This window comes from Oncorhynchus masou, unplaced genomic scaffold, assembly GCF_036934945.1.
Source record: "Oncorhynchus masou masou isolate Uvic2021 unplaced genomic scaffold, UVic_Omas_1.1 unplaced_scaffold_1576, whole genome shotgun sequence".
Classification (NCBI taxonomy): domain Eukaryota; kingdom Metazoa; phylum Chordata; class Actinopteri; order Salmoniformes; family Salmonidae; genus Oncorhynchus; species Oncorhynchus masou.
In genome coordinates, this window is record NW_027005826.1 from 53,055 (window position 1) to 81,036 (window position 27,982).

Consider the following 27,982-nt stretch of genomic DNA (forward strand, 5'->3'; position numbering starts at 1 on the left):
TTTACCTATCACATCCATGAAACTCTAAAGGTCTTTACCTATCACATCCATGAAACTGTAAAGGTCTTTACCTATCACATCCATGACACCTTAAAGGTCTTTGCCTATCACATCCATGAAACAGTCAACGTGTTAATCATAACTTCGTATCGTATCATCATTCTGAACAGTCGTAACCTCGGCATCTGCAAAAAAAACAGCCTTACTTATGAATCAGTACGACACAAATTGGTTTAATTACTTATTTACTAGCTAACTGAATGGTAACACAGGATAAACATACACACTTAATACATTTAGAAACAGGTCCCTAGCGGACTGACACAATATTGAGACTTGTTACAAAAGTGATGGAGAGGGTGAGCAAGAGAGACAGAGACATAATACTTTGTTACATTTAGAAATGACTCTCACAGTAATCAGATACTTTGCACACAAACCGCCACCCGTTTGGAGTAAGAAATCATGACTGTATTTACCTGTAAATGTCCTGGTTCTTGGTGTTTTTCTGTCTGAGCCAGGCCTTCTGGAAAGGGTGTAGTGCCATTGTGCCGCATGCTTGTCAGGCTCTGATTTTCCAAAAGGAGTCCCCACCCATCTCTTATACTGTTATTCTTCCATTCGCTCTGGGAGATGCTTCTTTGAAGATAGGCTAGCCAGCCGTGTCAATGGTTCCCAGTGGGGGGATGAGAGTAGTAGAATACGATGGTTTGAAAAGAGTAGTAGAATGGTCCCACTTAAATGTGCTTTTCTAGAAACTTTACTTAGGACAGCTCAAACCACATTGGACATGAGCTGCAGCTACACGCCTCTCTGGCCTGATACGTTCATTCTTAATCCCTGAATTTGGAGAGGGAGTCTCATGATCTCCTCTCCTTTAATTTACAATGGGGTGTGAGGTGTCAACCTCCCACCAGCTCTCCAGCATCAGGTGCAGCAGGTGTAGTGGCAGCATAGCCTGCAATATGAACTGTTTGGAACTCATCTGGTTTCGATGTCTTCCCCCAAAGTTTGGCCAAAAACTGTGCACAATCCCTTAGAGGGATTGGACCAGTGCAGACGAGAGCACTGAATCCAGCTTCACACAGACATGAGCTGACGAAGGTTACCACCAGTTTTATGGTGCTTTCAAGACAACTGGGAACTCAGAAAAATATGAAGTCGGAAAATCGGAGCTCTAGAAAGATGCCCAAGATCCTGAGTTGGAATTTCGAGTTGGATGACTGTTCAGAGTTTTTTCAGAGTTCCCAGTTGTCTTGAATGCACTGAAGTCGGAAGTGGGAGATTTCCGAGTTCCCAGTTCCCAGTTGTTTTGAACGTGGCATTAATGCTCAGAGGAAGAAGATAGGGTATTCCCTTTGAGTCAGGAACCAAAACTCTTCTTTAGTGACCCCTGAACGCATTCGGTCACATGACAGGTCGATCAGCTGTTCGATTTTACTTACCGGCATGTCAACAGAGCCAGGATCACAGTCAAAACGGATTGGGAAGCAGGTCACAAGGTGCTCTTCCAAGCGTTTGTAGGTATGCAGTCATCACTCGTGTGGGACACTTACTGATGCTGTTTTCTGTTAGATACATGCACAGCCGAGGGAAGGGGGCTTGGTTAACTTTTCTCCAATAAGAATTCTTTCCTCTGAATCCATTGATTGTGTCACTCATCTGTAGAATGTTTGTGTATTTTCCCAGCATGCTTGCGTTTAGTTATTTCAGTTTCCAAAATATTTCTGTTATATAGGCAAGGAGTCACATTTTCTTTTCATTACACAAAAAAGTCCACCAAGTCAGTTTTTTTTTACATTCATTGTGAATGACAACAGATCTGATCCCATATCTCCACATAGTTGTACGAGCAGGCGGTGCAGTGGATGTGGTTTGATGTAGTTTACAGTCAAAGTTACCTGCTGCAGTACATGTCTGAGATCTGTGCTCAGCTCTTTGCCGCCTGTTGCTCTCGGTGTATCATACAATGCATCCGGAGGGAGAAACATTCATAACTAGAGTCTTGTAGACGGAGCTGTGAAACGCCGCGCCATTCGGACCCATATGGAATCTGTTATGGGTCAATGTAGCCACACAGCACACTGAACATTCCCTGTGCACCTTCATGCTCGGGAATCGTGAGACAGAACAATAGATTTGAATAATTTTCATTTAAATTGGTAAGATTAACCACATTATAATGATTTCGAGATACAGAGCCAATATTAAAATATTCTTTTTTGTATATATATACAAAAACATGGCCACAACCCCTAGTTTGGGAACCGCTGGGTTAGCATGTTATCATTATTCACAAAATATTTATGATTATCTGTAATCGTGGTAGCATCCACATTAATGTAAAGGTGTTCAGAAAAAGAGTATATTCTTATTTACAATTAAAGTTACTTCAACATTACACTACATTATATACCATTCGTTTCATTATTGGGCACAACATAATCTAAAACACAACCAAAACAAAAATGCTTGTGGAGTCATAAGCTTGATGTAGTCACTGCGTGCTAGGAATATGAAACCAAATACCAAATAGTAATATTAAATGTTGAACTAAGTTTAACCAATATGCGGTGTTCGGGTCTGTGGGACCCATTTTCAATGTTTACTAAAATAAATATGATACATTGAATATTTTTTTGTTCTAAAATATCATATTTCTATCAATATCAATGTCATAACCTGTCTGTCTCCCTGCCTGTCTGCCTGTCTCCCGCTTTTCTCACACCCTTGACCCTTTGTAGTGTGTGAAACTATACAACGTTTTGCGGGAACCTGCACAATGTTATTATAATACATTATTTCGATACTGTCACGACTTCCGTCGAAGTCGGTCCCTCTCCTTGTTCGGGCGGCGGTCGACGTCACCGGCTTTCTAGCCACCGCCGATCCACTTTTCATTTTCCATTTGTTCTGTCTTTGTCTTACACACCTGGCTTCAGTCAACCAATGACTTGTTTATTATTTAACCCTCTGTTCCCCATGTTGTGTTTGTGAGTGATTGTTTATTGTAATTCGGTCCATCTTTGTGAGCTCGTGATTTTACTTTGTATATTTGTCTTTTTGAGTAAAGTATGTTGTATTACTCATATCTGCTGTCCTGCGCCTGACTCTCTACACCAGCTACACATAAGACCATTACAGATACATTTTCCCACACACTACCCCAGCCAGGTGCAAATTGGGGAGGGACACAACAAATAAAAAAGCTTTGCATGTGTGGCTCCTCAATCAGTATGGCAAATAGAATCTCTGCTCAGAGGGCCTTAGAAATAATTTTTGCAGAGAGAGAAGCTAGTGTGGAAGGAGCGTCTTCCACTTTGGAAGATGAAGAATTTTCCAAATATGAAGATCATGTCTCTGTCAATTCGGAGTCTGACAGTGAGTTGGAAGAAGAGGATGAGATTGACACTCAGCCAGCCCCAGGACCAGCCCGTCAGCAACCAGCCCCAGGACCAGCCCGTCAGCAACCAGCTCATCAGCAGCCTGCAGGAGGAGAAATATGGATGTCAAAATATTTTGAAATTGTCCAAAGAATGAGCCCCCCCACATGGCTGCCAATGTGAAGGATGCAACCAGGGAATGAGCCCCCCCCACATGGCTGCCAATGTGAAGGATGCAACCAGGGAATGAGCCCCCCCACATGGCTGCCAATGTGAAGGATGCAACCAGGGAATGAGCCCCCCCACATGGCTGCCAATGTGAAGGATGCAACCAGGGAATGAGCCCCCACATGGCTGCCAATGTGAAGGATGACACCAGGGAATGAGCCCCCCCACATGGCTGCCAATGTGAAGGATGCAACCAGGGAATGAGCCCCCCCACATGGCTGCCAATGTGAAGGATGAAACCAGGGAATGAGCCCCCCCACATGGCTGCCAATGTGAAGGATGCAACCAGGGAATGAGCCCCCCCACATGGCTGCCAATGTGAAGGATGCAACCAGTGAATGAGCCCCCCACATGGCTGCCAATGTGAAGGATGCAACCAGGGAATGAGCCCCCCAACATGGCTGCCAATGTGAAGGATGCAACCAGGGAATGAGCCCCCCACATGGCTGCCAATGTGAAGGATGCAACCAGGGAATGAGCCCCCCACATGGCTGCCAATGTGAAGGATGCAACCAGGGAATGAGCCCCCCCACATGGCTGCCAATGTGAAGGATGCAACCAGGGAATGAGCCCCCCCACATGGCTGCCAATGTGAAGGATGCAACCAGGGAATGAGCCCCCCCACATGGCTGCCAATGTGAAGGATGCAACCAGGGAATGAGCCCCCCCCCACATGGCACGGATGGCGGTTATTCATGTGCAGAACATAAAGTCTTCTTTTGAACTGTTCATCCCAGACACCATCCAGAGAATCATTCTGAACTGCACTAATTTGGAGAGAGATGGAATGAGATGGACCAAACTCATTTACATGCGTACTTTGGGGAATCCACAGAATCGCTGTGGGATGCAGAAACTGGCTGAGAACTTTTCATTATTTCCAGGATTATCCGCTTCGATAACCGAGAGACAAACCCAGCTCGGCAGCAGAGATAAGCTAGCTGCAATCAGGTCAGTGTGGGACATGTTGGTGGACTACCTTCCCTGTTTTACAACTTTGTGCACAACGTTACTGTTCATGAGCACTTTATGCCATTTAGGGGTCACTGACCCTTCAGACAGTACATACCGTCTAAACCCGTAAAATATGGAATCAAGATCTGGGCTGCCTGCAAGTGTATACGGGGAAGCCAGATGGAGGAGCCCCTGAGAAAAACCAAGGGATGTGATTGTCCCCCTGTGGGAAGGTTGAGCTAATGTGATTAGCATGAGGTTGTAAGTAACAAGAACATTTCCCTGGACATAGACATGTCTTATATGGGTAGAAAGCTTAAATTCTTGTTAATCTAACTGCACTGTCCAATTTACAGTAGCTATTACAGTGAAAAAATACCATGTTATTGTTTGAGGAGAGTGCACAACAACAACAAAAAATGTATCAAGGCAACTGGTTTGATGCATTCACCTCTGAAGGTAAATAATGTACTTACATTCAGTAATCTTGCTCTGATTTGTCTTCCTGAGGGTCCCAGAGATAAATGTAGCATTGTTATGTTTGATAAAATCCATTTTTATATTAAAATGTAGGAACGGTTCTACAGTTTGAACCCCTGCTGTGTCTGCCGCCCCCATCTAGATGTGTGAAGGTTAGTGTCTTTTCTGTAGGGAAGCTAATTATGCATAATTTATGACGTTCCTGGGAGTGTGTAATTTTAAATGTCTTATTACCATATAATTGTTGTATGTTCTCTATAGTTATGTACTTGAAAAAGTATCAATTGACCAATTGGGCACATTTGAGCAGACTTGATACAACATTGTGAACAGTAATACATTGTTCATTGTGCTTCTACACCTGCATTGCTTGCTGTTTGGGGTTTTAGGCTGGGTTTCTGTACAGCACTTTGAGATATCAGCTGATGTACGAAGGGCTATATAAATAAATTTGATTTGATTTGATTAATTGGATCAGTCCAAAACTGCACATACATAGCTGCCATCTAGTGGCCAAAGTCTAAATTGCGCCTAGACTCCGAAGTGATATAATGGCCTTTCACTTGCATTTCAAAGATGATGGAACAAAACTTTTTATAGAAAATGCATGTTTTTTTATTTTTATTATATTTACGAGATCTAATGTGTTATATTCTCCTACATTCATTTCACATTTCCACAACATTCAAAGTGTTTCCTTTCAAGTGATATCAACAATATACATATCCTTGCTTCAGGTCCTGAGCTTTTTTGTTTTTGTCATTTTAGGTGAAATTTAAATTGAAAAAAGGTTCTGATCTATAAGAGGTATTTAGGCTGTGTCAGCCATATCAGCACGGTTTTTCTAAAGGCAGTAAATGAGGCTGAATTAACTGTTTCACTGCCAGACAAGGCTCTTCTGATAGCCAGGTGTTTTAGTGGTAAGATGTTGGGACTGCTGTTGGGACAGCTTCATGTAGGCTCTAACAGTTTATGGGCACCGTTTGTCACCGTTATAGTGCAATTCATGTATTGTTTAGTATTGTGTTGCGTAGTCGCTTTGCTGGCATGCATAACACCTTTTTTGTTTTTGCCCAACCAAGATGAACATGCTAAAATCGCCACTGAGTGTATGTGTGATAAAAAAAACTACTCTCTATTTCTCTCTCGCTCTCCCTCCCTCTCTGTCGCACACACACACACACACACACACACACACACACACACACACACACACACACACACACACACACACGCCCTGACCCCACTGAACATCGTGCTTTATCTCGGCATCGCAGCAGCTCCGTTAAACCGGAGACTGGTTACTTAGATACCCTACCGGAATAGCGCTTGTGCGCCTTGGGCGCGCTGAAATGTGGCAAATCTCAGTTCAGACAATCAGTTGATATGATCTTTATTCAGTGATATTGAACGTTATTATCTAATTCACTGATAATGATTATTACTGTTACTTTGTTATAGCCAACATTATGCTAATGTTGTTGCTATCGTCCGTCGTTTTGTATCTGGGAAATTCGGGAAAGCCAAACAAGACCAACAGTTGAAGAAGCGTAAGTTGATTTTTCGTACAATTATTTGAATTTGCGGACGTAGATAATAACGAATTCGATACGAAATGGATACATCACAGTAGGCTAGTCATTGATCAATAATATTCTGTCATTTTATATTTAACAGTATAGATAACCTAATGTTGACTAAAAGGTTTGTAATTTTATGTTTTATTTTCTTTCTGTGATGTTTGTTTACATGCGTGCGCATATAAAGAGCTATACTGCATGGTTCTCATGTTTATAGTTGGTTCCCATACAGTAAATACAAGTGTTCTTGCAGGGCGTTTGTCTGCTTCCCTCATAACAAATGCAATAAGCATCTCATCATCATCTTAATCACATCATCATTTTGAATCACCCCCCTCCTCCTCCTCCTCACCCCTCCCGTAATAACATCTCTAAAGTATAGCGTCTAAAACATCATTGTGTTGGTCCCTGATATAATAGCATACAGAGTTCAGCCAGGCAGAGAATGACTGATTGGCCCAAATCACAGCCCTGCAATCCACACAGTCAGCCAGTCCAACAGTCAGCCAGACAGCCAGCCAATTAGACAGTCAACCAGTAAAACAATTAGCAAGTCAGGCTGCCAGTCAGCCAGTAAGTAAGCCAGCCAGTCAGCAAGTCAGTCAGTCAGAAACACAACCAAAACAAACACGTTTGTAGAGTCATATGCTTGATGTAGACTTTACGTGCAAGGAATACGGGACCAAATACTCAACATTTGACTAAATGTAATACACTACAATGTAATACACTACAAGTGAAGTAGTCCAAATACTTATGACACCTTCAAATGGGGAGACTGTTACACAAAAGTGCTTTCATTTCTAAAATGGTAAAACGGATATACCTACTGTATGTATAAAAATACCCTCAAATATAAAGTTACCTACTGTTACCTCAAGAGCAACATTTGAGCTCAAATCCAAAATGCTGGAGAATACCCAAATTAAAAGTTTTAGCTTCACGGTCCAAATAAATACATATAGGGGAGTGTATCTGAGATACATTGTCTACTCTCTCTCTCCCTCTCGCTCTCTCTCTCGCGCGCACACGCGCCGTGACCCCATTGAACATATTGGTTTATCTCGTTATATCTGCAGCCCCGTTAAACCCGGAGACTGGTGACTTAGATGCCCGACCAGGATGCTGCTCGTGCGCGGCACGCGGGCTGAAATGTAGCAAATCCAAGTTCAGACAATGGTCGTTCTTCAGTGACATTGAAAGTCGTTATGTAATTCACCGATACTTATTATTATTGCTTCTTTGTTGTAGCCTACATTTTGTTCATGTGTTTGATCTCAGCCTTTATGCAACTGAAAAAGTCGGGATAGCCAAACAAGACCACAGTAAGAATTTAAAGAAAGGTGAGTTGTTTTTTCGTTGTGGACTTGTGGACAAATTCGATACGAAATTGATACATCACAGTAGGCTATAGTCATTGATCAATAATATTCTGTCATTTTATATCTAACAATATAGATAACCTAATGTTGACTAAAAAGTCTGTAATTGTATGTTTTATTTTCTTTCTGTGATCTTGTCAAAGCATCAAGTGTGCTCATGTAAAGAGCTACAGTATACTGCATGGTTCTCATGTTTATAGTTGGTTCCCATACAGTAAATACAAGTGTTCTTGCAGGGCGTTTATGTCTGATTACCTCATAAAAAATGCAATAAGCATCTCATCATCATCTTAATCACATCATCATTTTGAATCACTCCCCCCCCCCTCCTCCTCACCCCTCCCATAATAACATCTCTAAAGTTTAGCATCTAAAACATCATTGTGTTGGTCCCTGATATAATAGCATACAGAGTTCAGCCAGGCAGAGAATGACTGATTGGCCCAAATCACAGCCCTGCAATCCACACAGTCAGTCAGACAGTCAATCAGTCAACCAGCCAGACAGTCAGAAAGTTAGCCAGTCAGCTAGACAGACAGACAGACAGTCAGCCAGCCAGCCAGCCAGCCAGCCAGCCAGCCAGCCAGCCAACCTGTCATTCACTCACTCACTCACTCACTCACTCACTCACTCACTCACTCACTCACTCACTCACTCACTCACTGGGAGAATCTCAACTGCATACTCCTCGCATGGTCTTTCCTCTCTCCTCACCTCCTTCTCAAAACCCGGGGAGGAACTTCTGACTTTCTCATCCAATGGGTTTTGAGAAGGATGTGAGGCGAGAGGAGAGAGGACGTGAAGGAAATGCTATTGATATTCTCCAAGTCATTCAGGGTGCTTTTCCACTGAGACTTACCCCCACACCAGTGGGCCACCAGTGTTTTACGTTAATGTAGGCTCTACCCCCAAGCCATAAGACTGCTGAACAATTAGTCAATTGGCCATCAGACTATTTACATTGACACCCCCCCCCTTCATTTGTTCTGTACACTGCTGCTACTCGCTGTTTGTTATCTATGCATAGTCACTTCACCCCTACCTACACCCCAACCTACACCCCTTCCTACACCCCTACCTACACCCCTTCCTACACCCCTACCTACACCCCTTCCTACACCCCTACCTACACCCCTACCTACACCCCTCCCTACACCCCTACCTACACCCCTACTTACACCCCTTCCTACACCCCTACCTACACCCCTTCCTACACCCCTACCTACACCCCTTCCTACATCCCTACCTACACCCCTACCTACACCCCTTCCTACACCCCTACCTACACCCCTACTTACACCCCTTCCTACACCCCCCTACCACCCCCTCCTACACCCCTACCTACACCCCTACCTACACCCCTTCCTACACCCCTACCTACACCCCTTCCTACACCCCTACCTACACCCCTTCCTACACTCCTTCCTACACCCCTACCTACACCCCTACCTACACCCCTTCCTACACCCCTACCTATACCCCTACCTACACCCCTTTCTACACCCCTACCTACACCCCTTCCTACACCCCTACCTACACCCCTACCTACACCCCTTCCTACACCCCTTCCTACACCCCTACCTACACCCCTACCTACACCCCTTCCTACACCCCTACCTACACCCCTACCTCGACTAACCTGTAACCCCCTGTATATAGCCCCACACATTGACTCGGTACCGGTAGCCCCTGTATATAGCCCCACACATTGACTAGGGAACCGGTACCCCCTGTATATAGCCCCACACATTGACTCGGTACCGGTAACCCTTGTATATAGCCCCACACATTGACTCGGTACCGGTAGCCCTTGTATATAGCCCCACACATTGACTAGGGAACCGGTACCCCTGTATATAGCCCCACACATTGACTCGGTACCGGTACCCCCTGTATATAGCCCCACACATTGACTCGGTACCGGTAACCCTTGTATATAGCCCCACACATTGACTAGGGAACCGGTACCCCCTGTATATAGCCCCACACATTGACTCGGTACCGGTAACCCTTGTATATAGCCCCACACATTGACTAGGGAACCGGTACCCCCTGTATATAGCCCCACACATTGACTAGGGAACCGGTACCCCTGTATATAGCCCCACACATTGACTAGGGAACCGGTACCCCCTGTATATAGCCCCACACATTGACTCGGTACCGGTAGCCCTTGTATATAGCCCCACACATTGACTAGAGAACCGGTACCCCCTGTATATAGCCCCACACATTGACTAGGGAACCGGTACCCCCTGTATATAGCCCCACACATTGACTAGGGAACCGGTACCCCCTGTATATAGCCCCACACATTGACTAGGGAACCGGTACCCCCTGTATATAGCCCCACACATTGACTCGGTACCGGTAGCCCTTGTATATAGCCCCACACATTGACTAGAGAACCGGTACCCCCTGTATATAGCCCCACACATTGACTCGGTACCGGTAGCCCTTGTATATTGCCTCATTATTGTTATTTTATTATGTTACTTTTTATAATTTTTTACTTTAGTATATTTGGTAAATATTTTCTTAACTCTTTCTTGAACTGCACTGTTGGTTAAGGGCTTGTCAGTAAGTAATTCACAGTAAGGTTTACACATGTTGTATTCAGCACGTGACAAATAAAGTTTGATTTGATTTAGTGTAATTGTGTATCCATCAGGACTCTAAGGACTTGTGGCGAGCAGAATCAACAACATCTGCATCAATCAAGACTGTGTCTTTGTGACATGGTGTTAAAGCCCACCGTCAGCCGTTGTTAAAAAATATATATATATATTTAACTAGGCAAGTCAGTTAAGAACAAATTCTTATTTACAATGACGGCCTACACTTGCCAAACCCGGACGACCCTGGGCCAATTGTGCGCCACTCTATGGGACTCCCAATCATGTTATGTAAATGAAGCTGAAAAGTACCCAGGGCCTTGGCTCCAAGTTAGAGCAGGTCTGCCGGAGCCGTGGCCCAGTGAGACATGGGTGCCGGTCTGCGTAGATGGAAACAGAAAAGTCTGAGCCTATTTGGTGAAACACCAGGATAAATCCTCAATGGAAACTTGGCATCAGTCAGCCAACCGCTCACTCACTCAATCACTCTCTCAATCAGCCAGCCAGGCAGTCAGCCAGTCAGTCAGTCAGTGTCCCTCCTCTTCCCATTCATCTACATTAGTACACATCTGTTCCTATACAGACTGAGTGCTCAGAGAGAGAGACAACAGTGAGATGTGGTAATACACACGCCGCCGCCACTCTCCTTCACTGCAATTAGCAGTTCTGTTCTCTCTTTCTCTCTCTCCATCATTTATTCTGTCACTATCTCTCTTTTTTACCTCCCACCCCCTCCACCTATATATTTTCTCTCTCGAGCTCCCTCTTTCTTTCTTTCTTTCTTTCGTTCTTTCTTTCTTTTCGTTCTTTCTTTCTTTCTTTCTTTCAATCTCTCAATCTTTCAATCTCTCAATCTCTCCCTCCTTTCTCCCTGTCTCTCCCCCCTTTCTCTCTCTTTCTCCCTCCTCTTTCCCCGTTGCTGTATCTCTCCCCTCTCTCTCTCTTTCTCCCTCCTCTTTCCCCATTGCTGTATCTCTCCCCTCTCTCTCTCTTTCTCCCTCCTCTTTCCCCATTGCTGTATCTCTCCCCTCTCTCTCTCTTTCTCCCTCCTCTTTCCCCCGTTGCTGTATCTCTCCCCCTCTCTCTCTCTTTCTCCCTCCTCTTTCCCCATTGCTGTATCTCTCCCCTCTCTCTCTCTTTCTCCCTCCTCTTTCCCCGTTGCTGTATCTCTCCCCCTCTCTCTCTTTCTCCCTCCTCTTTCCCCGTTGCTGTGTCTCTCCCCTCTCTCTCTCTTTCTCCCTCCTCTTTCCCCGTTGCTGTATCTCTCCCCCCTCTCTCTCTCTTTCTCCCTCCTCTTTCCCCATTGCTGTATCTCTCCCTCTCTCTCTCTTTCTCCCTCCTCTTTCCCCGTTGCTGTGTCTCTCCCTCCTCTCTCTTTCTCCCTCCTCTTTCCCCGTTGCTGTATCTCTCCCCCCCTCTCTCTCTCTTTCTCCCTCCTCTTTCCCCGTTGCTGTATCTCTCCCCCTCTCTCTCTCTTTCTCCCTCCTCTTTCCCCGTTGCTGTATCTCCCCCTCTCTCTCTCTTTCTCCCTCCTCTTTCCCCGTTGCTGTATCTCTCCCTCTCTCTCTCTTTCTCCCTCCTCTTTCCCCGTTGCTGTGTCTCTCCCCTCTCTCTCTCTTTCTCCCTCCTCTTTCCCCGTTGCTGTATCTCTCCCCCCTCTCTCTCTCTTTCTCCCTCCTCTTTCCCCGTTGCTGTATCTCTCCCCTCTCTCTCTCTTTCTCCCTCCTCTTTCCCCGTTGCTGTGTCTCTCCCCTCTCTCTCTCTTTCTCCCTCCTCTTTCCCCGTTGCTGTATCTCTCCCTCTCTCTCTCTTTCTCCCTCCTCTGTCCCCGTTGCTGTATCTCTCCCCTCTCTCTCTCTTTCTCCCTCCTCTTTCCCCGTTGCTGTATCTCTCCCCTCTCTCTCTCTTTCTCCCTCCTCTTTCCCCGTTGCTGTATCTCTCCCCTCTCTCTCTCTTTCTCCCTCCTCTTTCCCCGTTGCTGTATCTCTCCCTCTCTCTTTCTCCCTCCTCTTTCCCCGTTGCTGTATCTCTCCCTCTCTCTCTCTTTCTCCCTCCTCTTTCCCCGTTGCTGTATCTCTCCCTCTCTCTCTCTTTCTCCCTCCTCTTCCCCGTTGCTGTATCTCTCCCTCTCTCTCTCTTTCTCCCTCCTCTTTCCCCGTTGCTGTATCTCTCCCCTCTCTCTCTCTCTTTCTCCCTCTCTTTCCCCGTTGCTGTATCTCTCCCCTCTCTCTCTCTCTTTCTCCCTCCTCTTTCCCTGTTGCTGTATCTCTCCCCCCTCTCTCTCTTTCTCCCTCTTTCCCCGTTGCTGTATCTCTCCCCTCTCTCTCTCTTTCTCCCTCCTCTTTCCCCGTTGCTGTATCTCTCCCCTCTCTCTCCCCCCTTCCTCCATTTAACTTTTTTATTCTATCCATCCAACCCAATCAACCACTTAGCGGCACTCGTTTCCATCCGCTGCTCGATTGGGTAATCTGGCCCCCATTGAAATGTGTTTATGTCTCCGTTTGTTCCGCGTCAACTGAGGTGTTCTGTCATGTGACGTAGGGAGATGTCATGTTAAGTGCAGTTATGTTGGCTACCTGGGAATTCATATAACAGCATTGTAACAGCCTATCTTGTTAATTGACAGACTTACAGTATATTCAGAAAGTATTCAGACCCCTTGACCTCTTCCACGGTTTGTTACATTACAGCCTTACTCTAAAATGGATTATACATTTTCCCCACTCATCAATCTACACACAACAGCCCATAATGACAAAGCGAAAACAGGTTTTTAGACATTTTCACAAGTGTATTAAAAATAAAAATAAACAGAAATATCTTATTTACAGAAGTATTCAGACCCTTTGCTATGAGACTTGAAATTGAGCTCAGGTGCATCCTGTTTCCATTGATCATCCTTGAGATGTTTCTAAAACTTGATTGTAGTCCACCTGTGGTAAATTCAATTAATTGGACATGATTTGGAAAGGCACACATCTGTCTATATAAGGTCCCACAGTTGACAGTGCATGTCAGAGCAAAAACCAAGCCATGTGGTTGAAGGAATTGTTCGTAGAGCTCCGAGACAGGATTGTGTCGCGGCACAGATCTGGGGAAGGGAACCAAAACATTTCTGCAGCATTGAAGGCCCCCAAGAACACAGTGGCTCCATCATTCTCAAATGGAAGAAGTTTGGAACCACCAAGACTCTTCCTAGATCTGGCTGCTCGGAGGAACTGTATTTATTCAGGTAGGGTCCTGTTTGGAATCCCATTGGTCCATTTCGGAACAGGTCCATCTTTTTGGGCCCATGAAGACCTGTACTTTTGTCATGTGTGCTCCCTCTCCAGCCTAGAGGTCACCAGGCTGCTCGTTATAGCGCACACCTGTCACCATCGTTACGCGCACCTGTGCGTCATGAGACTCAGCTGGACACCATCACTCCCTGATTACCTTCCCTATATCTGTCACTCCCTTTGGTCCTTTCTCCAGGCGTTATTGTTTCTGTTTCAGTTCCCTGTATGTGTGTTGTTTGTGTTTCTTATTTTGTTCATTTGTTTATTAAATTATACACTCCCTGAACTTGCTTCCTGACTCCCAGCACACTCGTTACAACTTTCTACACTGTTAAATGGAAGAAGTTTGGAAAGACCAAGAATCTTTCTAGAGCTGGCGGCCCGGTCAAACGGAGCGATCGGAGGAGAAGGACCTTGGTCAGGGAGGTGACCAAGAAACCGATGGTCACTCTGACAGAGCTCCAGAGTTTGTCTGTGAAGATGGGGGAACCTTTCAAATCAAAATCAAATCAAATTTATTTATATACATCAGCTGATATCTCAAAGTGCTGTGCAGAAACCCAGCCTAAAACCCCAAACAGCAAGCAATGCAGGTGTAGAAGCACGGTGGCTAGGAAAAACTCCCTAGAAAGGCCAAACCTAGGAAGAACCAGGCTATGTGGGCTGGCCAGTCCTCTTCTGGCTGTGCCGGGTGGAGATTATAACAGTAAAGGGATAAACACAACAACTGTTTTTGCTTTTGTCATTATGGGGTATTGTGTGGAGATTGTTAAGGGGGAAAAACTATTAAATCCAGAATAAGGCTGTAATGTAACAACATGTGGAAGGTCAACACTTTCTGAATGCACTGTAAGTCTTGGACACTTGATAGTTCATACATGTTTGGTGCCTCATTAAATCAGTAGAGGCAAAGGAAGTAAAATGGTTTATGTTTCCTTTCACACATACACACATACACACATACACACATACACACATACACATACACACACACACACACACACACACACACACACAGACAGAGCCCTGATTGCCTAATGCCCTTTCTGTCCGATGAATTGTCCTTCTATACCCAGGCCCAATGTATTGGTCACTAGGGAGTGATACTGTGATTGTCTAAATCCTCTGTGCGTGTATGTGTCCAAATACTCTAGTCCCAATCCCCCTATCACCCAGTCAGGCAGGCACATCCCCTCAACCTCTCAAATTACAGGACTGAAGCTTGGTTTCAATTGAAATGGTCAGGTGTGGCATAGACAAAGTGATAGCAGGTCGGGAGACACATTCCATCAATATTCTCCAGGAGAATCATAATAACTGGAGAATCATAATAACAGGAGAATAACAGTAACAGGAGAATCATAATAACTGGAGAATCATAATAACTGGAGAATCATAATAACTGGAGAATCATAATAACAGGAGAATCATAATAACTGGAGAATCATAATAACTGGAGAATCATAATAACAGGAGAATCATAATAACTGGAGAATCATAATAACAGGAGAATCATAATAACAGGAGAATCATAATAACAGGAGAATCATAATAACAGGAGAATCATAATAACAGGAGAATCATAATAACTGGAGAATCATAATAACTGGAGAATCATAATAACAGGAGAATCGTAATAACAGGAGAATCATAATAACAGGAGAATCGTAATAACAGGAGAATCATAATAACAGGAGAATCGTAATAACAGGAGAATCATAATAACAGGAGAATCATAATAACAGGAGAATCATAATAACAGGAGAATCATAATAATGGTGAATCATATTAACAGGCTTCTAACAAATTAATTCAATTTTTATTGTCACATGCGCCGAATACAACAGGTGTAAACCTTACCGTCAAATGCTTACTTACAAGCCTTAACCAACAAGGCAGAGCAAGAAATAGAGTTAAGATGCTGTGGTATAAGAGACGTTGGTCCTACATCATAAATCAACCGTAACAAGACCCATCAGATTAACTCTGGACCAATCAATGGTCACACAGACACAACACACACACTGTCAATCCCATCCCCAAGGACCACATGGCCTTATTCAAATGAACTATTAGACATGGAGGTAGAGGGTTGGCTAAACTAGGAATCTAAGACCACAGGATATTGGGATGAGTTTGACAACCAATCAAGTAGAAAGATGGCTGTACCAATCCCACATTTCCCCTTTAAGCCAATTCAGGGATCAGTCAAGGATCAGTCAGGGATCAGTCAGGGATCAGTCAAGGATCAGTCAGGGATCAGTCAAGGATCAGTCAGGGATCAGTCAGGGATCAGTCAGGGATCAGTCAGGGATCAGTCAGGGATCAGTCAGGGATCAGTCAGGGATCAGTCAGGGATCAGTCAGGGATCAGTCAGGGATCAGTCAAGGATCAGTCAGGGATCTGTCAGGGATCAGTCAGGGATCAGTCAAGGATCAGTCAGGGATCAGTCAGGGATCAGTCAAGGATCAGGGTAAAATGTTGTTCTATGGTTTGATCTGACCTGTTTATGGAATTAAATGTTCATGTCTGTTTTGATTTAGCAAACCTTGAATCAGAGCTTTGTGAGGCTTTTGTGCTTATTCAATTCTGCTTCTTTGTAGAAAGAATAAATGTTTTATTCAATTAAATGTGCCTCGTCCGGCACTTCCAACCCTGCATAAGAGGAAACAGTTAAATTGGATTCAGTTTGCCCACTTAGGGATGTGTGTGTGTGTGTGTGTGTGTGTGTGTGTGTGTGTGTGTGTGTGTGTGTGTGTGTGTGTGTGTGTGCGTGCGTGCGTGCGTGCGTGCGTGCGTGCGTGCGTGCGTGCGTGCGTGCGTGCGTGTGTGTGGTGACGGGCTTGTAATTTCCAGCAACCCTCCACTTCAATATCCCCTTTAAACCTTTTACTGCTGTGGGATAAATCAGGGTCACACAGATTGTTTCATGGTAGTTTTAAACAGGTCTACTTTGAAACAAACACTTCACACACATGGTTATGGGCTTAACAAAAATAAGACATCTTTACCATGTCAGATATAGAGTTGAAATGTATTACACTTTGAGTTTGCATCCCAATATAACACTTGATATACATTACAGAAGACTGAAATATAACATAACCATTTGACATAAAAACACTGTATTATCGGCAGGTTTTTAAAAATAATATGTATTAGTTATAAAATTAAGAAAAATATGAATAACATTCCACCCATGAGGTCACTAGGTGTTTTGACTGCAGTAAACTGTGTGTATATCAGTAACCCTGTCTATAGAAGTCTGACCCTCTCTCTCTTGTTCTCTATCTTATTCTCTCTCTCGTTCTCTCTCTCTCGTTCTCTCTCTCATTCTCTCTCTCTTGTTCTCCCTCTCTCATTCTCTCTCGTTCTCTCTCTTGTTCTCTCTCTTGTTCTCCCTCTCTCGTTCTCTCTCTCTCGTTCTCTCTCTCTCGTTCTCTCTCTCGTTCTCTCTCTCGTTCTCCCTCTCTCGTTCTCTCTCTCTCGTTCTCTCTCTCTTGTTCTCTCTCTCGTTCTCTCTTGTTCTCTCTCTCTTGTTCTCTCTCTTGTTCTCTCTCTCTCATTCTCCCTCTCGTTCTCTCTCTTGTTCTCTATCTTATTCTCTCTCTCGTTCTCTCTCTCATTCTCTCTCGTTCTCTCTCTCTTGTTCTCTCTCTTGTTCTCTCTCTCGTTCTACCTCTCTCATTCTCTCTCGTTCTCTCTCTCGTTCTCTCTCTCGTTCTCTCTCGTTCTCCCTCTCTCGTTCTCTCTCTCGTTCTCTCTCTCTCGTTCTCTCTCTCGTTCTCTCTCTCATTCTCCCTCTCTCGTTCTCTCTCTCTTGTTCTCTCTCTCTTGTTCGTTCTCTCTCGTTCTCTCTCGTTCTCTCTTGTTCTCTCTCTCTTGTTCTCTCTCTCTCGTTCTCTCTCTCTCGTTCTCTCTCTCGTTCTCTCTCTCTCGTTCTCTCTCTCGTTCTCCCTCTCGTTCTCTCTCTCTCGTTCTCTCTCTCGTTCTCCCTCTCTCGTTCTCTCTCTCGTTCTCTCTCTCGTTCTCTCTCTTGTTCTCTCTCTCGTTCTCTCTCTCATTCTCCCTCTCTCGTTCTCTCTCTTGTTCTCTCTCTCGTTCTCTCTCTCATTCTCCTTCTCTCGTTCTCTCTCTCGTTCTCCCTCTCTCGTTCTCTCTCTCGTTCTCTCTCTCTCGTTCTCTCTCTCGTTCTCCCTCTCTCATTCTCTCTCTCGTTCTCTCTCACATTCTCTCTCTCTCGTTCTCTCTCTCATTCTCTATCTCGTTCGCTCTCCAAGCTGTATTAGTCTCCTCTACAACAGTAGTATAGATGCCCTTATTCCAGCCTTCCACCTCAACCAAACAGCTGGATAGAATGGGAATAGCAGAATGACAGTGGTCTTGCTTCACAAATGGTGCCCTAATTGCCTATAGTGCACTACTTTTGACCAGGGCCCATAGGGATCCAGTTAAAAGTAGTGCACTATATAGTGAATATGGTGCTGTTTGGGATTCTTCCAGCTATTGCAATGCCATAGCATGACAAGATGTCCTTCCATTAATCTTATCCCTCCCCCTCCAATTAGTTCCAAATGGGTAATGTGGCACCTTATGGTCGTGACCCGTGTTGCCATGGTAATGTAGTTCCAGGAACATGGCTCTGTAGCGAGAGATTGGCCTCTGTTTTTATTGTGGCTGGTAGAGATTAGGCTACCAGCTATTGTGCCAGTTGTGCAGTGGATCCCCCTACAGTCACAGTATCACTCCCTAGTGACCAATACATTGGTCCTGGGTATATAAGGACAATTCATCGGACAGAAAGGGCATTAGGCAATCAGGGCTGTGTGTGTGTGTGTGTGCGTGTGTATGTGCGTGTGTATGTGCGTGAGTGTGTGCGTGTGTATGTGCGTGAGTGTGTGCGTGTGTATGTGCGTGTGTGTGTGCGTGTGTGTGTGCGTGTGTATGTGGGTGTGTATGTGCGTGTGTATGTGCGTGTCTATGTGCGAGAGTGTGTGCGTGTGCATGTGTATGTGTGTGTGTGTGTGTGTGTGTGTGTGTGTGTGTGTGTGTGTGTGTGTGTGTGTGTGTGTGTGTGTGTGTGTGTGTGTGTGTGTGTGTGTGTATATTTGAGTGGAGGTGAAGTTGGAAAAGGCTTTTAGGGAAAATCCTTTCCACCCCATGTTCTATCTGTGTAGTGTGAAGTGGTGTCATATATCCTGAAGTGTGTGTGTGGGTTGTGTTGTGTGTGTTGTGTTGTGTGTGTGTGTGGTATGTTTGTGTGTGTGCGTGTGTGTGTGTTGTGTTGTGTGTGTGTGTGGTGTATGTGTGTGTGTGTGTGTTGTGTTGTGTGTGTGTGTTGTGTTGTGTGTGGTGTGTTTGTGTGTTTGCGTGTGTGTGTGTGTGTGTGTGCATATGTGTGTGTGTGTGTGTGTGTTGTGTGTGTGTGTGTGTATACATGTGTGTGTGTGTGCATGTGTGTGTGCATGCGTGTGTGTACATGTGTGTGTGGATGTAGGTGATAACACACTTTGGTGATGACATTTCACTTCCTTATGTTATACAGTACATTTTACCAAGACAATCATGATTCTTCATGTCCTGAATCGTCCTGTGGGGTCTTTCTCTACCATATCATTGACATTATATCCTAATATTCAGCTGTCGTAACCTAATTACATCCCATAATAAGCATTGAGCTCTGTCGACAGCGGTGCAGTTTTATAGCTGAAAGTTTTGAGGATTTGACATTTTGTGGTCATGTCTTCCACGTTGTTTCCCCGGGTTGTAAATAGCTAAATGAGCACGACAGGAGCTTTAATAACTGTAGAAGGCTTTGACAATAAAAAATCTTGGGGTACGCTCAGTACTCCATTGACATTCCAGAGAGATATGTTTGTTTTCGTGAGAAATCTTTGAATTACTAAAATATGAAAATACTAGATGTCATGTCTCAAAATCGATGTCTATCTTACCTCTATATTGTTCTATGTTCTCTTGATTCAAGAAGATGATGGGTTCAACGGTGAGCCTGTCAGTTAGCCTATATTCTCTCACAGCATCCAGCCTGGCTGACACCTGGCTATTCTCCTGGTTTATGACCACTTTCTTTTCTCATGCCTCCATTGATTTATTCACCCTCCTACATGGGTAAAAACACCTATAACTTTGAAACAGATGCGTTTTGGATTGTGACACCCTAGTTATGCCCCATGTATCTTCCTCTATCAAGGGTGGAGTGATGTCACTTCCTTTATCTTTAAGAGCCTCTCTCTGTGGAGGATGGAGTGATGTCACGTCCTCTATCTCTATCTCTAAGAGCCTCTCTCTGTGGAGGGTGGAGTGATGTCACGTCCTCTATCTCTATCTCTAAGAGCCTCTCTCTGTGGAGGGTGGAGTGATGGCATGTCCTCTATCTCTAAGAGCCTCTCTCTGTGGAGGGTGGAGTGATGTCACATCCTCTATCTCTATCTCTAAGAGCCTCTCTCTGTGGAGGGTGGAGTGATGTCATGTCCTCTATCTCTAAGAGCCTCTCTCTGTGGAGGGTGGAGTGATGTCACGTCCTCTATCTCTAAGAGCCTCTCTCTGTGGAGGGTGGAGTGATGTCACATCCTCTATCTCTAAGAGCCTCTCTCTGTGGAGGGTGGAGTGATGTCACGTCCTCTATCTCTAAGAGCCTCTCTGTTGTCTAATAGATCTAAGGTCTGTGCTGTATGAGTGGTATAGACTGTGAGGTGCAGTAGAGTGATGTCACGTCCTCTATCTCTAAGAGCCTCTCTGTTGTCTAATAGATCTAAGGTCTGTGCTGTATGAGTGGTATAGACTGTGAGGTGCAGTAGAGTGATGTCACATCCTCTATCTCTAAGAGCCTCTCTGTTGTCTAATAGATCTAAGGTCTGTGCTGTATGAGTGGTATTGACTGTGAGGTGCAGTAGAGTGATGTCACGTCCTCTATCTCTAAGAGCCTCTCTGTTGTCTAATAGATCTAAGGTCTGTGCTGTATGAGTGGTATAGACTGTGAGGTGCAGTAGAGTGATGTCACGTCCTCTATCTCTAAGAGCCTCTCTGTTGTCTAATAGATCTAAGGTCTGTGCTGTATGAGTGGTATAGACTGTGAGGTGCAGTAGAGTGATGTCACGTCCTCTATCTCTAAGAGCCTCTCTGTTGTCTAATAGATCTAAGGTCTGTGCTGTATGAGTGGTATAGACTGTGAGGTGCAGTAGAGTGAAGTCACGTCCTCTATCTCTAAGAGCCTCTCTGTTGTCTAATAGATCTAAGGTCTGTGCTGTATGAGTGGTATAGACTGTGAGGTGCAGTAGAGTGATGTTGAGCATTAGTGTCCATGTTTCTTTCTCTCTCTCTAGTTCCTGCCTTCTCTTGGGCTCCTGTCAGGTGCAGTGGTCTGAGACACTACATCTCAGTGAAATAAGCATCACTGCTGGTACCTGGTTCAAATCCAGGTTACACCACATCCAGCCTTGATTGGAAGTCCAATAGGGGAGTCCAGGTTAGGCCGCCTTTGTAAATACAAATTTGTTCTTCACTAGTTAAATAAAGGAAAAAATATACATTACACCTTTTATTTCATTATTCTTATTTACAAAACCTCCTTTCTTCCATTCTCTAGTGACCATCTTCACCAATTCAATCTTCCTTTTTTACATCAACTGATATACATTTTCGGACTGAAATGGAAACAACTTGATTCATAATAGGCTTTTACTCAGTTTTTTTATTTTTTTATTTTACCTTTATTTAACCAGGTAGGCAAGTTGAGAACAAGTTCTCATTTACAATTGCGACCTGGCCAAGATAAAGCAAAGCAGTTCGACACATACAACGACACAGAGTTACCATGGAGTAAAACAAACATACAGTCAATAATACAGTATAAACAAGTCTATATACGATGTGAGCAAATGAGGTGAGATAAGGGAGGTAAAGGCAAAAAAAGGCCATGGTGGCAAAGTAAATTCAATATAGCAAGTAAAACACTGGAACGGTTGATTTGCAATGGAAGAATGTGCAAAGTAGAAATAGAAATAATGGGGTGCAAAGGAGCAAAATAAATAAATAAATTAAATACAGTAGGGAAATGAGGTAGTTGTTTGGGCTAAATTATAGGTGGGCTATGTACAGGTGCAGTAATCTGTGAGCTGCTCTGACAGTTGGTGCTTAAAGCTAGTGAGGGAGATAAGTGTTTCCAGTTTCAGAGATTTTTCAGCGTGTGTTTGAATGGTTTCTGTATTGGAGCAGCACATAGGAAGCACATAGGAAGCATCGGGTGTCGGTTGTATGGCAGATTATGGGACTTCCTCTGGGAAAGTCTTCTTCAAACACACCCATGTATTTATAAGGCAAACATCTGGGAGGAAACGAAACGAAACCTCAAACTGTACCAATCCGCATCTGAGCTGGCCGTCATGTCTCCATCTCTCATGTCATTAACATCTCTCTCTCTCCCTCTCTCTCTGTCTCTCTCTCTATCTCTCTCTCTCTCTCTCTCTCTCTGTCTCTCTCTCTCTATCTCTCTCTCTCTGTCTCTCTCTCTCTGTCTCTCTCTCTCTCTCTCTCTCTCTGTCTCTCTCTCTTTCTCCATATCTCTCTCTTTCTCTCTCTCTCTCCAAATCTCTCTCTCTTTCTCTCCATATGTCCTTCCCCCTCATTCTATCACTCCTCATCTCTCTCTCCATCTTCTTTTTTCCTCCACCCCCCCATCCCTACCCTTTCTCACTCCCTTGTTCCCTTGTTCAGCAGTTAATCACCAACAGTGTTGTAGAAGTCATGCCCTGTTCTCGACATGAGCGTCTGGGTTGCGTCCACTAATAGAGAGCCAATTACCTTCCATTACTGCAGTACAGGAGTGTGTGTGTGTGTGTGTTTGTGTGCGTGTGTGTGTGTATACGTGCACGTGCGCATACAGCGTCCACTTTATTAAGGAGCGATGATGGCGACTACAAAAACAACAAGTTGTGAACATATTAGCCTGGCGCCCACGCCTGTCCAGGTCCTGTGTGTGTTGTTGTTGTGTTCTGGTTCTTTCTCCATTAACCTCAGCTGATGTTGCTGCTGGGGTCTGTAGTTAATGTAGTTCACAATTAGAATGGGTAACACTTTACTGTGGTTGTCCTATGCACTAAGCATTCATAAAGCCTTCATGACACAACATGTTATAACTTAGTAGGGAATCAACTTAATGTCACGTCCTGACCATAGAAAGCCTTAGTTTAGTCTAGTTTATATTTTCTATGTGGGGTTCTAGTTTGTTTTTTCTATGTTGGTGTTTTGGTATGATTCCCAATTAGAGGCAGCTGGCTATCGTTGTCTCTAATTGGGGATCATACTTAAGTAGCATTTTTTCCACCTGTGTGTTATGGGATACTGTTTTGAGTTATTGCACGTAGCATCTCTGTCGTCACGGTTCGTTGTTAGTTGATTGTTTATTTGTTTTTGTCTTTGCTAAGTTTCACTTTATTCATTAAAATTATGTGGAACTCAACATATGCTGCGCCTTGGTCCGATATTCATTCCAACAAACGTGACACTTAATGTATTGAACTTAGTAGGGAATCAACTAAATGTATTGAACTTAGTAGGGAATCAACTATATGTATTGAACTTAGTAGGGAATCAACTAAATGTATTGAACTTAGTAGGGAATCAACTAAATGTATTGAACTTAGTAGGGAATCAACTAAATGTATTGAACTTAGTAGGGAATCAACTATATGTATTGAACTTAGTAGGGAATCAACTAAATGTATTGAACTTAGTAGGGAATCAACTAAATGTATTGAACTTAGTAGGGAATCAACTAAATGTATTGAACTTAGTAGGGAATCAACTAAATGTATTGAACTTAGTAGGGAATCAACTAGATGTACTGAACTAAGTAGGGAATCAACTAAATGTATTGAACTTAGTAGGGAATCAACTAGATGTATTGAACTTAGTAGGGAATCATCTAAATGTATTGAAATTAGTAGGGAATCAACTAAATGTATTGAACTTAGTAGGGAATCAACTACATGTATTGAACTTAGTAGGGAATCAACTAGATGTACTGAACTAAGTAGGGAATCAACTAAATGTATTGAACTTAGTAGGGAATCAACTAGATGTATTGAACTTAGTAGGGAATCAACTAAATGTATTGAACTTAGTAGGGAATCAACTAAATGTACTGAACTTAGTAGGGAATCATCTAAATGTACTGAACTTAGTAGGGAATCAACTAAATGTATTGAACTTAGTAAGGAATCAACTAAATGTACTGAAAATGTATTATTGTATTATAAACCATGAACAGAATGCATCAGTGATTCTTATTTCCTGCAACTGTCTGAAGAGGCAACAACAATGCCCTGTCTGTGTGTGTGCGGAGCGCGTCTACCATTTTGTGTAGCCGTTAGCGATGGCGCTTGTGAAACGTCTTCTGGTAGATGGAAAGGCTTTTCCAACAATATTCTCAATTAAATGTTGACTACAAAGTAGCCTATGCTTTCCTGAACTATTATCAGGACTATGTGCATCAATCCAGTGGGGATTTGTTTTGTTTCACATATCTTAATAACAGCCTCTTGCTGGTGCCCACTGGAATTAAAGGGTAACTACAGCCAAAAATGTACAAATATTTACAAAAATCAAGACCTCAAAAGAGGTCTCTTGATGTGGTTTAACCATTTTTGTGGACTTTTCTATATAAAAAAAGGTGTGACTTTGAGAGGGAAAACTGGACAAAAATGGACACCTAGAAAAACAAAATGGAGAATTTGGGAGAAAAATATTCTAAAAATATTAGAGGGTTATTTTCTTTGATTGTTGCTCATGTCCTGTAGTCTCTTGGATGCTTTAACAGAATAGCGTTGTTATTTTGAGAATGCATAAAGATATCAGTATTTTTTCTCTCACACACTGACTTCTCTTGCTGTCTCCCAGACAGGTCCAGTTGCTACGCACTGAGGTCAACCTCAACCCACCCACCCATTATACCACAACCAACAACATATCATCACCTCTGACCTCCATTGAGCTTGTCCAAGTGCCCCGACCATCTACCTCCCCACAGCCGCCCCCTCAATGCCTGAGCCCAACACCTTCCCCCCTCCCCTCTCTTCCTCCTCACCCCCGACCCTTTCTTCAATGGATCCTACCACAACTGGACCAACCCTGGCGGCGGAGGCGTGGGGGGTTTCCAACTCACTATAGCAGGGGTCATTATTCCCCTCATCTATGTAGCAGTCTGTGTGATCGGCCTGGTGGGCAACACATTGGTCATCTACATTGTTTTACACTATGTGAGGACGGAGTCGGTCACTAACATCTATATACTCAACCTGGCCATCGCTGATGAGCTATTCATGCTAGGTCAGTGTTTCTTTTGTGGTTTCATTGTGGTTTTTCAAGGTGTTGTTTATTCAACTCTGTTATTAGCCTTGTTAAACCAGCCTCATTTTGCAAGCTCACATTCTGTTTGACTTGAAATGTAACTACATATGACCTCAGCGGTCAGTCTGCTTTGTCATCATGTTACAGTGTTCCTTTCATTTCATCATTTTACTGTGAAGTGTGTTGCAGTTTTAAATGCACTTCAAATCCAATGTAAGTGTGCGGTTGAAAGATTTTTTAATTCAAATCAAATCAAACTGTATTTGCCACATGCCAAATACAACATGTGTAGACTTTCCCGTGAAATGCTGACTTACAAGCCCTTAACCAACAGTGCAGTTCAAGAAGAAGAAAATATTTAGACTAAAATAAAAAGTAATAACAAAAAGTAACACAATAAGAATATACAGGGGGCACCGGTACAGTCAGTGTGCAGGGGTACCGGTTAGTTGAGGTAATCTGTACATGTAGGTGGGGGAGAAGTGACTAATTGCACTGTCAATATAGTTAGATTTGATTTGACTTCCCCTAGGCCTCCCCTTCCTGGCGGTCCAGAACGCTCTGCTCTCCTGGCCGTTTGGTTCTCTCATGTGCCGTGTGGTCATGACTGTGGACGCCATCAACCAGTTCACTGCCATCTTCTGTCTCACGGTCATGTCCATTGACCGCTACCTCGCAGTGGTCCATCCCATACGGTCGTCGTGGTGGAGGCGACCGCACGTGGCCAAGGCGGTGAACGCGGCGGTGTGGGCGGTGTCGTTTGTGGTGGTGCTGCCCGTGGTGGTGTTCGCAGACGTACTGGAGGATGATGGGAACTGTAGTATCGTGTGGCCTGAGCCAGCCGAGGTCTGGAAGGCATCGTTCATCGTGTACACATGCACGGTCGGGTTCTTCGGACCGCTACTCGTCATCTGTCTCTGCTACCTGCTCATTGTGATCAAGGTCAGAATCTAGGACTTCTTCCTCACTTAAAAGGGAAAAAATAGCTATTTTACACTACTTGGGAGGCCTGTCTGTTATACTTAGACTGAACCAGTGTGTCCTTTGGGAGGAAACATCATTGTTGATTGGTAACATAGACCCAGGTGTTGCTACACCTCCGTTGTTACATTAAATAAATGTGTTCTGATGTCTTTGTCTCATATTACCACTGATTTACTTATACTTCCCTTAAATCAGACAGACATTGTGAGAGGCATTTGTTTTGAGGGGCGGGACCGTTTGGCCCTCTTCCAGGGAACCCTTCCTTGTGCGTTTCTCTACTCCGGTCCTGACCCGTTACATCTGACCCGTTACATCTGACCCGTTACATCTGACCCGTTACATCTGACCCGTTACATCTGAGCGTCCTACCCTACAGTGGCCTACCCTACAGTGGCCTACCCTACATTGGCCTACCCTACAGTGGCCTACCCTACAGTTGTCTACCCTTCCATGGCCTACCCTAAAGTGACCTACCCTACATTGGCCTACCCTACAGTGGCCTACCCTACAGGGGCCTACCCTACAGTGGCCTACCCTAAAGTGGCCTATCCTAAAGTGGCCTACCCTACATTGGCCTACCCTAAAGTGGCCTACCCTACAGGGGCCTACTCTACAGTGGTCTACCCTACAGGGGCCTACCCTACATGTGTTATATTGCTGACTTAACTTTTATATTATATTTTATTGTAAAGTGTGCTGAGATGTTTTAACTGCCAATAAAGTTGAATTGTTTTGTTTTGATTCAAAGGTGCGCAACGCGGGGAAACGGGCCCGGTCCACCTCCTCCCGACGCAGGAAGTCCGAACGCAAGATCACCCGCATGGTGGTTGTCGTGGTAGCAGTGTTCGTGTTGTGCTGGCTCCCATTCTACATCCTCAACATCGTTAACCTGCTAATCCTGTTACCGGGCGAATTCCGGGGCTCTACTACTTTGTGGTGGTCCTATCGTACGCTAATAGCTGCGCTAACCCAATAATTTACGGATTCCTGTGCGATAATTTTAAGAGAGGGTTCCGGAAGGCTCTTTGTCGTTCTTCGAGGAAGGTGGAGAACCACGAGAGGGCGGCAGCCACCGAGCTGCAGCGCCCTGCAGAGCTCTGGAGGGAAATTGTGCCCGAGCCGCGAGATGGCCTGGGGGTCACCAAGTCTCATGAAGGAGGGGAGGAAGAAGTGGAGGAGGAAGAAGAGAATGGGATAGAGATGGAGAGAAGAGAAGACGCCACTCAGATTAGAGAGAACTACAGGATTGCACAGAACGGGAACGGAGGAGGACAAGTTGAGAGCTCCAGGATCTTGTTCACTCCGGGGAGAAAGGTGGAGACAGTACCCCTGGGGCAGAGGGCTAAAGCTGGGGAGGAGGCTGAGAATGGCCCAGGCTTAGAAGTGGGGCCTACTGTCGCTGTCTCCACTCTTGCCAATGGATCAAAGAGTGAAAGTAACAGGTCACGTACAGAGACAGTGGAGAAGAGCACCAAGCTAGAGATCAGCCACCTGTAACTCATAAATCATCTTTTTCCCAATGTCCATACTAGTATACCACTGATACGGACACGTCTTGCTGAGACTGAGGCTGTCCTAATATGGACACTGTACAGTGTATAGAATGAGGGTGAAGCTGCCTCTAGAGACGCTGATCTTGGGTCAGTTTTGCATTTTCCCCACTCATGGTTAAGGGGGGGGAGGGGAAGCTGATCCTAGATCTGTACCGAGGGGAAACGTTACCCAGGAGCT

General features: G+C 44.4%; 1 pseudogene; it reads left to right on the top strand.

Annotated features, from left to right (window-relative positions):
- Positions 1 to 3,345: 3,345 nt before the first annotated feature.
- Positions 3,346 to 27,748, top strand: LOC135531294 (somatostatin receptor type 5-like; annotated as a pseudogene).
- The last annotated feature ends 234 nt before the right edge of the window (positions 27,749 to 27,982 follow it).